At 35.8% G+C, this 13,839-nt stretch overlaps 1 protein-coding gene across 4 annotated transcripts in view; it reads left to right on the top strand.

Moving 5' to 3' along the window:
- Positions 1 to 13,839, top strand: part of RFX7 (regulatory factor X7) — a 133,026-nt gene that overhangs the window by 69,398 nt on the left and 49,789 nt on the right. The window contains exon 1 of one of the 4 annotated variants that reach the window (XM_045059276.1): positions 6,104 to 6,127. The exons of the other annotated variants lie outside the window; for them this stretch is intronic. The gene's annotated coding sequence lies outside the window, so the exon portion shown is untranslated. Of the gene's footprint in view, positions 1 to 6,103; positions 6,128 to 13,839 lie in introns of those variants that run through there. 4 annotated transcript variants of the gene reach the window in all.

Consider the following 13,839-nt stretch of genomic DNA (forward strand, 5'->3'; position numbering starts at 1 on the left):
TCATTTGCGTTACCTGCCTGGCATTTGAATTTGTGACCTCTGTGTTAGATTCTTTTGGGGCAAGGTTCTTCTGAGAGTCATTCTTTACAGGGTTGAGGGAGCCATAATGATATGTATGAGGACAGACAGAAGACAGCCTCTCTTTTTGTCTCTTAGTAATGTGGGCTCTCTTTACTGTCTGTTCTTGCAACATTACAACAGCTAGTCAATAGAAATCAAAAGTAGGGTAGAACAAAGAATTATGGTGGCTCTTTTGAGAGTCTTTCCCATTGGTTAGCCATTGTGCAAAACATTTTCATGTCTTATTTCCCACTGAAACTTTCCCTAACCACTCTACTTTAAATTGTATCCCTTTCCAAAACTTTTTCTTCATAGCATTTATCATAATCATGTAACATTTGTTTCATTTTTGAATTTCGTTGATTGTCAGGGTGCCTGGGTAGCTCAGTTGGTTAAGCATCCGACTCTTGATTTTGGCTCAGGCTGTGATCTTGTGGTCTTTGGGTTTGAGTCCTACTTTGGGCTCTGAGCTGTCAGATGCTTGGGTTGCTTTCTCTGCCTCTCTCTCTCTCTCTCTCTCTCTCTCTCTCTCTCTCTGCCTCTCTCAAAAATGAATAAATAAACTTTAAAAATAAATAAATCAATTTTGTTGATTGTCTCTCCCTTTGTATTAAAATTTAAGGTCATGCCTAAAGCATAGTAGACACTCAGTGCTGGATGAATGAATGAATGTTCTCATTTAATTTTTAAACTTTTCAAGTCTATCCCATGGTTAATGTCTTTGGTTGGAAGCCAGTTATTTGAGTGTGCCTACTGCTGAAGTGAGTGGGCAGGAACTAAAAGATGTATGCAACATGAGAATGTAGTATATCTGCTCCTTGAGAACCAAACTAATGCTGTTAGAGTGGGACTAAGACAGACGGTACTCTGCTGGACATAATTTTCAATAACTTGCCCAAGGAACAATTTTTAAAGAAGAGGCATATGGCGGTGTCTGGGTGGCTCAGTTGGTTAAGCATCTGACTTCGGTTCAGGTCATGATCTCACGGTTCATGAGTTTGAGCTCCACATTGGGCTCTGTGCTGACAGCACAGAGCGTGAAGCCTGCTTTGGATTCTGTGTCTCCCTCCCTCTCTGCCCCTCTCCTGCTCATGCTCTCTCTCTCTCAAAAATAAATAAACATTTTAAAAAAGAAGAAGAAGAAGAAGAAGAAGAAGAAGAAGAAGAAGAAGAAGAAGAAAAGGAGGTACTTGTCCTCTCCTGCCCTCCAGAGGTGTTTAATACGTCATTGAGGGGGCATGTATGAGGTCAATACAACTGGAAGGCTTCCTTCCTCCTTTCCCTCCTTTACAGGAGAAATCATGCTTTCTGACCCCACATCCTTTCTGTGATGAATGCTAAATGGTGAATGAATGCTAAATGGTGACTGAGGTCAATTTACTAACCCAGACTTGATTGAAACAAAAAACTTTGTTTGCAGTATCTAATTAAAATACATTGTAGCTTGAAAAAGGCTCATTGTTATGGGGTTTATCTTGGGATGTGACCCTAGGGTTACTGTTAGTAAGTAAAGACCTATTTCAGAATCTGACTTTTTGCTTTCAGTCACTTGGTAAAGAAATGGGTAACTTTCAAAAGAAAGCATTTTTGTGTAGAATTTACCGGGGCAGGGTAGAAGACTTAACAAAAGGGCCAGATTTAAATAGCTGGTTTTGTTTTTTGAGTATCATAAAGAAATAATCTGTACAAGGCCAAGCCATTTAGAGGATATTGAACCTTTTATTTTATTTTATTTTTTTTACATTAATCATGAGTTACTTTATCCTCTCTTTGTACGGGAGGACAATATAGTCATAATGTGGTTTTTTTTTTTTTTTTTTTTTTCCTCCTGTTAAGGACTCAAGTGGACCAAATTGCCAGTAAGGCCCAAATCATGAGTTCTAGTGATTCTTCTCTTTCATAATTGTTAAGAATGCCCTAACCATTGTCAGCTAGTTTTCAAATTCATTTTATTGTCACAAAGAAAAATAGGAAAGAATAATAGCTATCTCTCACCATTACCTGAAAGAAACACAATTTTATTACTATCTCTATATTCATAACAATGGCATAACACAACAAAAGCATAGTCTCATAGCAAACAAATGAATTGTTATAGGATTCTAGTTTTTCTGTCTTTGCATTTTCAGTCATTTCAAACTTGCAGAAAAGTCAACTAAGGGAAAAAAAAGGAAAGTTTATTAGAAACAGAGATAGCAATTACAGAACTGAATTTTCATCTCTCTATGGCCTACACTTTTGCTGAGGCTGTAGCTTTAAAATCTTGAAGAATCAACTAGAAATCCATTTTAGAACATAATAGCTGTGCTCTTGGGGACCATTCTTTCTTCCCATGCTGAAAAAATTAAAAACAAAGTGACTAGAAAGACCTAAACTGTATCCTTCTTGTTAGTGCCACACCTCCAACCCCAAGCATTGGTAGAACCCTGGGGTCTTTTTGTAAGGGATGCAGATGTTGATAATAACCTTTGCCTCACCTAAGTGATCCAGAGAAGTACCAAATGATCATCCCATGTTGATCACTTGTTTGTAGAATTTAACTGTGGTTACTAGTGCCCTCCTCTGAGTCCTGTATCGAAGGGACCCAAATCTATCAATTTATGTGCCCTCTGCCTGTTTGAACCCTAGGACCTACTATATGAATATTTTAGCAATATGCCCTTGTCTCAGATTTTGTTTAATCTTTGGTCATCGGGGCACTTATGTAGCCATGACACTTGCTACCATGTTACTCATTATTTCAGTTTCAGAATTGCAGCTTCCTTCTTTATTATTAATTAAGCCCTTAAAACACACACATACATGGGATGCAGGGCTGGTTCAACATTCGCAAATCAATCAACGTGATACATCACATTAACAAAAAAAAAGAGAAGAACCATATGATCCTGTCAATCGATGCAGAAAAGGCCTTTGACAAAATCCAGCACCCTTTCTTAATAAAAACCCTTGAGAAAGTCGGGATAGAAGGAACATACTTAAAGATCATAAAAGCCATTTATGAAAAGCCCACAGCTAACATCATCCTCAACAGGGAAAAACTGAGAGCTTTTTCCCTGAGATCAGGAACACGACAAGGATGCCCACTCTCACCGCTGCTGTTTAACATACTGCTGGAAGTTCTAGCATCAGCAATCAGACAACAAAAGGAAATCAAAGGCATCAAAATTGGCAAAGATGAAGTCAAGCTTTCGCTTTTTGCAGATGACATGATATTATACATGGAAAATCCGATAGACTCCACCAAAAGTCTGCTAGAACTGATACAGGAATTCAGCAAAGTTGCAGGATACAAAATCAATGTACAGAAATCAGTTGCATTCTTATACACTAACAATGAAGCAACAGAAAGACAAATAAAGAAACTGATCCCATTCACAATTGCACCAAGAAGCATAAAATACCTAGGAATAAATCTAACCAAAGATGTAAAGGATCTGTATGCTGGAAACTATAGAAAGCTTATGAAGGAAATTGAAGAAGATTTAAAGAAATGGAAAGACATTCCCTGCTCATGGATTGGAAAAATAAATATTGTCAAAATGTCAATACTACCCAAAGCTATCTACACATTCAATGCAATCCCAATCAAAATTGCACCAGCATTCTTCTCGAAACTAGAACCAGCAATCCTAAAATTCATATGGAACCACAAAAGGCCCCAAATAGCCAAAGGAATTTTGAAGAAGAAGACCAAAGCAGGAGGCATCACAATCCCAGACTTTAGCCTCTACTACAAAGCTGTCATCATCAAGACAGCATGGTATTGGCACAAAAACAGACACATAGACCAATGGAATAGAATAGAAACCCCAGAACTAGACCCACAAACGTATGGCCAACTCATCTTTGACAAAGCAGGAAAGAACATCCAATGGAAAAAAGACAGCCTCTTTAACAAACGGTGCTGGGAGAACTGGACAGCAACATGCAGAAGGTTGAAACTAGACCACTTTCTCACACCATTCACAAAAATAAACTCAAAATGGATAAAGGACCTAAATGTGAGACAGGAAACCATCAAAACCTTAGAGGAGAAAGCAGGAAAAGACCTCTCTGACCTCAGCCGTAGCAATCTCTTACTCGACACATCCCCAAAGGCAAGGGAATTAAAAGCAAAAGTGAATTACTGGGACCTTATGAAGATAAAAAGCTTCTGCACAGCAAAGGAAACAACCAACAAAACGAAAAGGCAACCAACGGAATGGGAAAAGATATTCGCAAATGACATATCGGACAAAGGGCTAGTATCCAAAATCTATAAAGAGCTCACCAAACTCCACACCCGAAAAACAAATAACCCAGTGAAGAAATGGGCAGAAAAATGAATAGACACTTCTCTAAAGAAGACATCCGGATGGCCAACAGGCACATGAAAAGATGTTCAGCGTCGCTCCTTATCAGGGAAATACAAATCAAAACCACACTCAGGTATCACCTCACGCCAGTCAGAGTGGCCAAAATGAACAAATCAGGAGACTCTAGATGCTGGAGAGGATGTGGAGAAACGGGAACCCTCTTGCACTGTTGGTGGGAATGCAAATTGGTGCAGCCGCTCTGGAAAGCAGTGTGGAGGTTCCTCAGAAAATTAAAAATAGACCTACCCTATGACCCAGCAATAGCACTGCTAGGAATTTATCCAAGGGATACAGGAGTACTGATGCATAGGGCCACTTGTACCCCAATGTTCATAGCAGCACTCTCAACAATAGCCAAATTATGGAAAGAGCCTAACTGTCCATCAACTGATGAATGGATAAAGAAATTGTGGTTTATATACACAATGGAATACTACGTGGCAATGAGAAAAAATGAAATATGGCCTTTTGTAGCAACGTGGATGGAACTGGAGAGTGTGATGCTAAGTGAAATAAGCCATGCAGAGAAAGACAGATACCATATGGTTTCACTCTTATGTGGACCCTGAGAAACTTAACAGGAACCCATGGGGGAGGGGAAGGAAAAAAAAAAAAAGAGGTTAGAGTGGGAGAGAGCCAAAGCATAAGAGACTGTTAAAAACTGAGAACAAACTGAGGGTTGATGGGGGGTGGGAGGGAGGGGAAGGTGGGTGATGGGTATTGAGGAGGGCACCTTTTGGGATGAGCACTGGGTGTTGTATGGAAACCAATTTGTCAATAAATTTCATATATAAATAAATAAATAAATAAATAAATAAATAAATAAATAAATAAATACACACACACGTACAAAAACCAGTATATTTTAAAGTACATTCATTGAAATGACCACTGTTAGATACAGTTAGATGTTTGGATGTCCTTGGCAATGTCTTTAACTTTTTTTTTTTTCATGATTTAATCTGTTTCCAATTTTATGTGCAGAACTTTCCTAACCTATGACACAGTATCTACTCAGAAATACCTTACTTACCCACTTGGAGTGTGAATTTTCCGGTGCTTACCTTGCAGCCCTTCAGGACTTCTTGATGTGGGAAGTTCTCTAGGTTTGATTGCAGTTGAGGCAAGCTGAAGGGGGTTTTTTGTTCATTAGTTTGTTTTCAGATGGCCATGGATTCTTTAATTCACCCAGCAGAATTAGAAGAAAGTAAGAAATTTTGGGTTTCGCTGGAGTTTGCTTGTCAGCCTTGCTTTACTTTTTCTAAGCTGTCCCTTAGTAATTAATGTCTTTCAAATGAACTCAGGTCACATTCCTTATCTCAGAGCAGAATATTTTGAACAGAAATTTAAACCATTTTCATTTTATATCTAAATCAGTAAATTTACAAATAGAGTAAATTCTCACAATAATACAAATATAATAAAAATTACTCTTCCCATTTGATTTATATTTTCTAGGACTGAGAATAGAAAAATAATTTCATCTTACATTGTTTGTAGCAGGTAGCTCAAAAGAAGATCGCATCCCGTCCCCATGCCCACTATGGTTCTATCATAGCAAGTTAGGAAACTGAAAATTAAGAATTCTAAGAAACAAGGATTGAAAAATAAGAGTCCTCATACCTTGACCTTTTTCTCTGTCTTCCTTATTCAATCCTGTGGGAGGACAGCTTTCACAACTGCTCGGGCCTGAGAGAATATAATATCAGGTATGTGATTGTTTCCATCAATTAAAAAAAGCTATAAAAAAAGCTTCTACTTTCCCCCTTTTAGTCCTTCTGTCAGTGATGCTGGTGAAGAGGACTTTTAGTTCTGTGCTCTTGAATTAGTGTCACCTGAGGGGAAGAAATTGGATTTTTTTTTTTTACATTTTGTTTTGTTTTTTGCTTTTTTGTTCAAAAAATTAAAGGCAAATTCGAGCATGATTATCCTATCAGTGTATTTTTTTTTCCCTCCATACATGATTAACTGAAGAAACAGTCAAGCTGGAGAATTTAGGTTTCTGGATTTTAAGCTGACTGTGCTAAATATAAATTTAAATTGAAACTTTTTAAAAAGACCTTTTTCTGATACCAGTTTGAAAAGTAAAGATTAAAGAATAATAATGGACATGATACCCTGGTTGGTCATCTTCCACCAGAACTCAGTCATTGTCAACCTAGCCAGTTCTTTGAAGGGTATTTATACATCTCAATGGAAGAATTTCTTCTTCTGGAAATAAAGATGATCCTCAGATGTCATTTCACCATCAAGGATCTACCTGAAAACTTCTCAATTAAGCCTTTAATTGTTATGCTCTTTTAAGCATCAGCCATTTCCCAGTTCTATGACCTTATTAAAACAAAACAAAACTCTGAATAACACCTGAGAGGGAAGTCTCATAACAAGAAACACATCACTATAGAGAATTGGTTTCACACCGGAGAAATTCCTTTTTTTTTAACATGAAATTATAGAGCAAACCTGATTCAAGATGCTCCCTAAAAACAGGAGCAGATCTCTCCATTCAGACTACCTTGTAACTATATCCATGATAGTAAATACTGGGAACATATTTCTTTTCCATCTGCTGAAAGGGCTTCAAGTTCTGGTAATCAGACGTTTGAAATTCTACCTGGGTCTCAGTAATCCATCCTGTACGTATTGGTAGTTTAGAGGCAGATGTCCTGAGCATATAAGCAGAAACACTAAAAATAAATTCAGTTTTTGAATTATAGAATATTTTTTCAAGTCTTTTTAATTACAGGTGACAAGTGGAACGTTACACATTTTGTTCCAAGTCCAACCTAGGAAAAGCTTTTATTTCTGACCTATTCTGCTTAAATTGATTCCTCTCTGTCTAGTACTAGCACAGTTGTTGTCAGAAGTAATTTCTAATTTCTATTTCATCTTGATGGCTTAGGAAGGAATAGTATCAACTCTCTTCTGCATTTACCCAACAGAAAGTCAGCACTGGCAGAACGTGGCCTTTAATAACTTATGGGCAAATGTGTCGCTTACATATAAAATCTAGGAGCCTTGCTCTTACAATGTACCTCCCGTTAGTGGAGGTCACCAAGCTAAATAATTCCTAAATTTCTTAAGATATCTTGCTTTTTGAGATAAAAGATTATGTACTTTTTGATAGAATTTGAATAATAAACTCTTCCAGCAAAATCTTTTAAGCAATTAAATTAATTCAGAATAATATTTGTATAATAATAATAATATCTATTATAAATGTATTTTATAAACTGCTTTTAATCCTCACAAAAATTTTATGAGCATTTTATACAGATTACTCAGCTTGAACAGCTTGCCTAATATCACAAAGCTAATGAGTGCAAATCTGGAATTTGGCTCTAAGCCTTCTAATTCTATATTCTACACCTTACTACTCTATCTCACTGCTTTAGATAAATTGAACTTGAAGGGTCAGTCTATCAAGCTCAAGTAGCAGCTGCTGCTTTCATTTATAACATATAATATAGGTCATATTCATATTATTTATCAATAGGAAATGTGCCTCTTAAACTCAGATTTATAAAAGCTCTATCAAAGATGCTTTATTACTATATTAATCAGCTACTGGATGATGTTTTTATATGAAAAGTCTCTGTGACACAAGTTCAAGAACAATCAGTAAATCATACATTTTGCTATATTACTCTTAAAGATAATTTTTTTTCTAAATTAAATTCCACCTCAGAAAAAGGTGTTTTTAAGTGCTAAAAGTAAAAATTGCATGCATCCCTTTTTAAACTTGTGAATAGACAAGAATCCCATAGTAGATGGAGCATGAAAAATAAGGGAATTGGTGAATTATTCAATAAATTATACTGAACATTTAGCTATCCTTGTGGGAAAATTGTAATTAGAACCGTACTTTATATGAGAAAAATAAATCCCGGGGGAATTAAAGACTTAACTGTGGAAGACAAAACTTTAAAAAGAAAATGAGGGATATCTTTATGACATTGGGACAGGGAAGGATCTTAAGACACAAAAAGCACAGGTTATCAATGAATAGATTGATATATTTGACTTCCTGGAAATTAAAAACTTCTCTGCATCAAAGACTCGAAAAACAAAATGAAAAGACAAGCTACAACTAGGAAAATGTAATAGCAGCACTTATAGCCAATGGCGGATTAGTACATGGACTATGACAAATATCCTCATTTTTAAATGTTCTTCAACTGTGGTTCTTTGGATAAGATACTCTAACTAGCAGTATCAGCATCACTGAACTGAATGTATTAGAAATCAGGATTCTCTGGCCCCCACTCAAGACCTACTGAATCAGAAACTCTGGAGTTTTTAACAGGCTCTCCAGGTGGTTCTGATGCATGCTAAAATTTGATAGCAATTATATTAGAGAAAACTCAAATGATAAAAAAATATGAAAAGATCCTCAGTCTCACCTTCAATCAGAAAATGTAAGACAGTGAAATACTTTTTCGTACCCATAAGAGTGGCTAACATTTAAATCTTAAGCTTTAACAGAGATATAGAAAAATTGTAGCTTTGGTGCTGAAAATATAAATTGGCACAACAGTTTTGGGGGAGCAATTTGGAAATGCCCAATAAAGTTGAAGATATGCACCCTTTATGGCCAGGTATTTCTACTTTTAAGTATGTACCATAGAAAAAGCTCTTACACAAAGATACAGCAGTCACAAATAAAGGATTTTTATTGTAGCACTATTTGAAATAGTGAAACTTTATGATAACTGTCTGTCAGTAAAGAAATGAACAAATTGGTTTTTTTTATCCATGTAGTTGTTGTATAATCTGTTTAAAAGTGAAAGAATTTTGGAGCAAATGTGGCAAAAAGTTAGCGTCTTTTAAATATGACTAGTGATGCATATGTACCTGTTTCCTGTATGTTGTTTGAAATACTTTATAATTTTAAATTAAAAAAAAAACTAAATGGGATATTAAAGTATTAGAAGGATTCCCATCTGGCTCTGTCTTATCTTTCAGGATTCTGCTTCAAAAGGTGATTGACTTTGGGCAAACCAGAATCTTCAATCTAGTTGAGGGGGAAGGTGTAACTAGACACTGAAAATCATTTTTTGAATAGTAAATGCAAAAAAGCAGTAAGTGCAAATTAATTGGGTATAAATTCTTGAATAATTGCTGTGGCCCAAAGTAGAGGGACAAAGGCATATATTACAGGATCATGTGTCCAAAATTATTAGAGTTGAATTTTTAACTAGTTTTTTGTTTGTTTTTGTGTGTTTTTTTTTAGAAATAAAAGTTAAGTGGAAGAGAACATGAAGGCTGTATCTTCTAAAGTGGTGCTTCTCAACCTTTTTTTTTTTTAGCTTATATCCCATTTTGATAAATATAAATATCTTATATCCATGATTAATTTAATTTGAAATTTCACAATAAATTAAATGCCATTTTAAAAATGATTGAGTAAAAGATTTTGTGATTACAGAAAGGAATCCTTTCCCCCTCCTCACATTTTTATCTACATATAGAAAAGGGATCTTCAGTTCTTTCAAAAGTGCTAGAAGGAAAAGTCTAACTTTCTGTATTACTCAAGATGGGCTAGTCTGTGCTGCCATAACAAAGTATGCCTGAAATACCAGTGGCATAACTGCAAAAATTTACTTTCATTCACATTATATGTACAGCACAAATCTTTGGAGGTCCTTGCTCCACGTGGTCCCTTGGGAACCCACATTGAGACACTGCATCTTACAGTTTCACCAGTGAAATACATGGCTTCCAAGGTTCACAAAGGGAAGAAAAGAACAGAGTTGACACATTGATTCTTAATTATGTCAGCTGAGAAATGAAATAATCATTTCTGCTCAGTTCATGGCTGCAAAGGAAGCTGAGAAGTGTAGGTGAGCAAGTGGAATGTTTGATGAGCACTGTCTCTATCCCTTGTTCTCTTTACCACTTTACTTGCACCTCATAGAAGGAATTAGATAGCTCCATGCTACTAGTTCCTGGTGTGAATGAATATTCTTTATCAGCCAAAGCTTCAGAAGGGAAGGGGATTGAATGTAGGACTTGAATACCAAACTCCACCTTGAACCTCCAAAAGTAACTTGATTTTGTATATCTTACATTTATACCTATTTTCCCCCTCTGGATCACATGATATCAAACTGAATGCTGAATCTGATTGTTTGCTACAGGCTCTTCTGTTCAGGATGTGAAAGATCAAAGCACTAACTAGGTCATGTGCAAAATTAAGTTTAAAGTGGTTTCCTGGAAGGTTTTTGACATCTAAATCAAACTTTAGTTCAAAGATTTCCTTTTGTATGTCTTCATACAAAGATTGAAATGTGTGAGAGAGAGGTCCTCATAAGCTTTCAGAAGAAACCTTCAATCACAATAGTAGGAAATTATCACCATGGTTCATTCAACCAACTAGATAATATTTGAGGTAAACTTGAAATCATTTTCAATAATTTTGCTTTGAGACTTCTTCAATTAAAGAAAATGAAAACTTTAAAGCCTACGGAATAAGGATGTTGATATTTGTTATTTGAAGTTTAAAGTCAAGTATTCAGATATATCTGTCAAATATGTCAAGCTCTTGAAAATTGTAATTTTTTTATTGACCTAAAATACACAGCACAAAAAATTTACATGTAGTGATACTTAGTTTTTAAGTTTGAGAGAGAGAGAGAGAGAGAGAGAGAGTGCTCGTGCATGTGCAGGAGGGGCAGAGAGAGACACAGAGAGAATCCCAAGTAGGCTCTGTGCTATCAGCATGGAGTCTGACGTGGGGCTCGACCCCATGAACCGTGAGATCATGACCTGAGCTGAAATCAAGAGTCGGACACTTAACCAACTGAGCCACTCAGGTGCCCCTGTGATACTTACTTAGTATATTCACAATATTGCATAACCACTACCTCTATCTAGTTCCAAAACATTTTCATCACCCCAAAAGGAAACCCATGAAGCAATCAGTTCTCATACTCCCCCGGTTGCCACTAATCTTTCTCTGTGGAATTGTGTATTCTAGATATTTCATAGAGGTACAATCATATGTGGCCTTTTGTGTCTGGCTTCTTTCACTTAGCATAATGTGTTCAGGGTTCATCCATGTTGCAGCATGTATCAGTACTTCATTCTTTTTCAGGCTAAATTTTAAAATTACAGCTTTTAAAAGTTTCGGCAGTTGGTCTTTTTTCTAATGTTCTAAAAATGGAGCAACTTTGTTCTTCATTTCATAAATCCAGCCAAACGTACTTCTTTTTGACAACCAACAAATCTCAACGTGGGACAGAAAAACATGTTTCTTGACATTTAAATCTTCACAAAGCATAACAAATAATCTGATGTTTAACATATTTGCAACATATTTTTGCCTTGATTATCAAGCAAGGCTAAGTCTTCTACACCACTAGTCATTGTTTTGGAAGCCAATGATTATCTTTAAGTGACACATTATCTCTGAAACCAAAAATTTTCATGGTGAACTCAGCCTTGCTAGACCTGAATGCCATCACTACACACTTGAGTCATTTGTTCCCATTTGCTTCACAGAATTTTGATATCAGGTTTAGCAAATTCTCAATATTTTTTCTTCTATGTGTTGAGTCCCACATAATAGATGAAATAGGAATCAGTAGTTAACTTTTCATTGTTTTAAAGGCAAAAAAACCCAAAATAGGACAGTGAGGTTGATCTTTTTCAAAAATATTTTTCTGACTTCTGTCTTTAAATCCCTTCTTTGGCACTTTCTCCTGATTTGGATTATCTTCTGAATTCCTTCTGGAATTTCTCCTCTTTTCTGGAATTTTCTCTTTTTTCCTCTAGTATATGTTTAATTTGCAAATTACAGAATCCAAGGTTTCTCAAGCTCTATGAAGTTTTTTTATTCTTAGTCATCAAAAATGATATATTTTCCTTTTCTTATTGAGGTATAATTAATGTGACATGATATTAGATTCAGGTGTACAATATAATGAGTCCTCATTTGTATATATTGCAAAATAAGTAAGCCCAGTTGACACACAGTAAGTCCATTTGACATTCATCACCATACGTAGCTACAAAAAAATATTTTTTGGTAAGAACTTTCAAGATCCACTCACTAAGCTATGTTCAAATATGTGATACAGTAGTATTTTTTAAAGATTTTATTTATAAGTAATCTCTACACCCAGTGTGGGGCTTGAACTCACAACCTGATATCAGGAGTCACACACTCTACTGACTGAGCCAGCCAGGCACCCCTATAATACATTAGTATTAATTTTTGTCACCATTCTGCACATTACATCCCCATGACTTTCTCATTTTATGACTCGAAGTGTGTTCCTTTTGACTCCCTTCACCCATTTTGCTCATGCCCTGCCACCTGCCTCAGGCTATTACCAATCTATCTCTATCCATGAGCTTGGGTTTTTTTTTTTTTTTTTGGTTTTATTTGTTTATTGTTCAGATTTCACATATAAATGAGATCATATGTTATATACCTTTTTCTGTCTGACTTATTTCACTTAGTATAATGCCTTCAAGGTCCATCCATGTTATCATAAACTTATGGCAAGATTTCATTATTTTTTATGGCTGAATAGTATTCTGTTTTATACACACACATATACTGCATTTTCTTTATCCAAAAATGATGATTTGTACTACATTTTCTCAGGCTTTGCACATAATAAGGTTTTTTGGTAACATAATCTACGTTGGATTTAATATGATAAGGATTGTTGAGATTAACTGGGTGATGTTAACAATACTCAACAGAAAGTATTTTAGGAACTATTTTTAAGTTTATTTATTTTGAGAGAGAGGGAAAGACAGAATTCCAAACAGGCTCCATGCTGTCAGTGCAAAGCCTGATGCAGGGCTCGAACTCACTAACCATGAGAGATCATGACCTGAGCCAAAATCAAGATGCTCAACTGGGTGAGCCAGCAAGATGCCCCTAGTTTTGCACGTTTTTAGTAATGACAAATCTTTGTAAGTTCCTTAAGGACAAGGACTGTTGCATTGTTCATATGTGTATGAACATAGGTTCATACATAGGTTCACTGTAAGTTTGTAATTACTGTAAATCATTTGTGAAACATGGCAGAAAATAAAATTGATGAATGAGTAAATGAATCCTTCTTTATTGTTAAAAGACAGACAACTGAAGACTTAGACTAATGTAGGGGCAGAGAAAATAAAGAGACTTGGAAGAATGTGTGGGAAAGACTTAAGAGGACTAAATAAAGGATTAAAGTGGAGAGCATGACAAGGAATAAAATTAAGCATGCTCCAAAACTGAATTCTGGGGATCTGGAGAAAAGAAAGTGTTAAGTAACAGTTGGGAAGAAAATGTCTATTTGTGTTTTGGTTTTTCCTTTGTTGAGAGGAGAGTTATACATGGTATTGTTGATAAATATATTAGGTATTAGAGTGAGAGCTAATTGCAAAAATTCCCATAAAACAGTAGAATGAAAAATAC

This window comes from Felis catus, chromosome B3, assembly GCF_018350175.1.
Source record: "Felis catus isolate Fca126 chromosome B3, F.catus_Fca126_mat1.0, whole genome shotgun sequence".
Lineage (NCBI taxonomy): Eukaryota > Metazoa > Chordata > Mammalia > Carnivora > Felidae > Felis > Felis catus.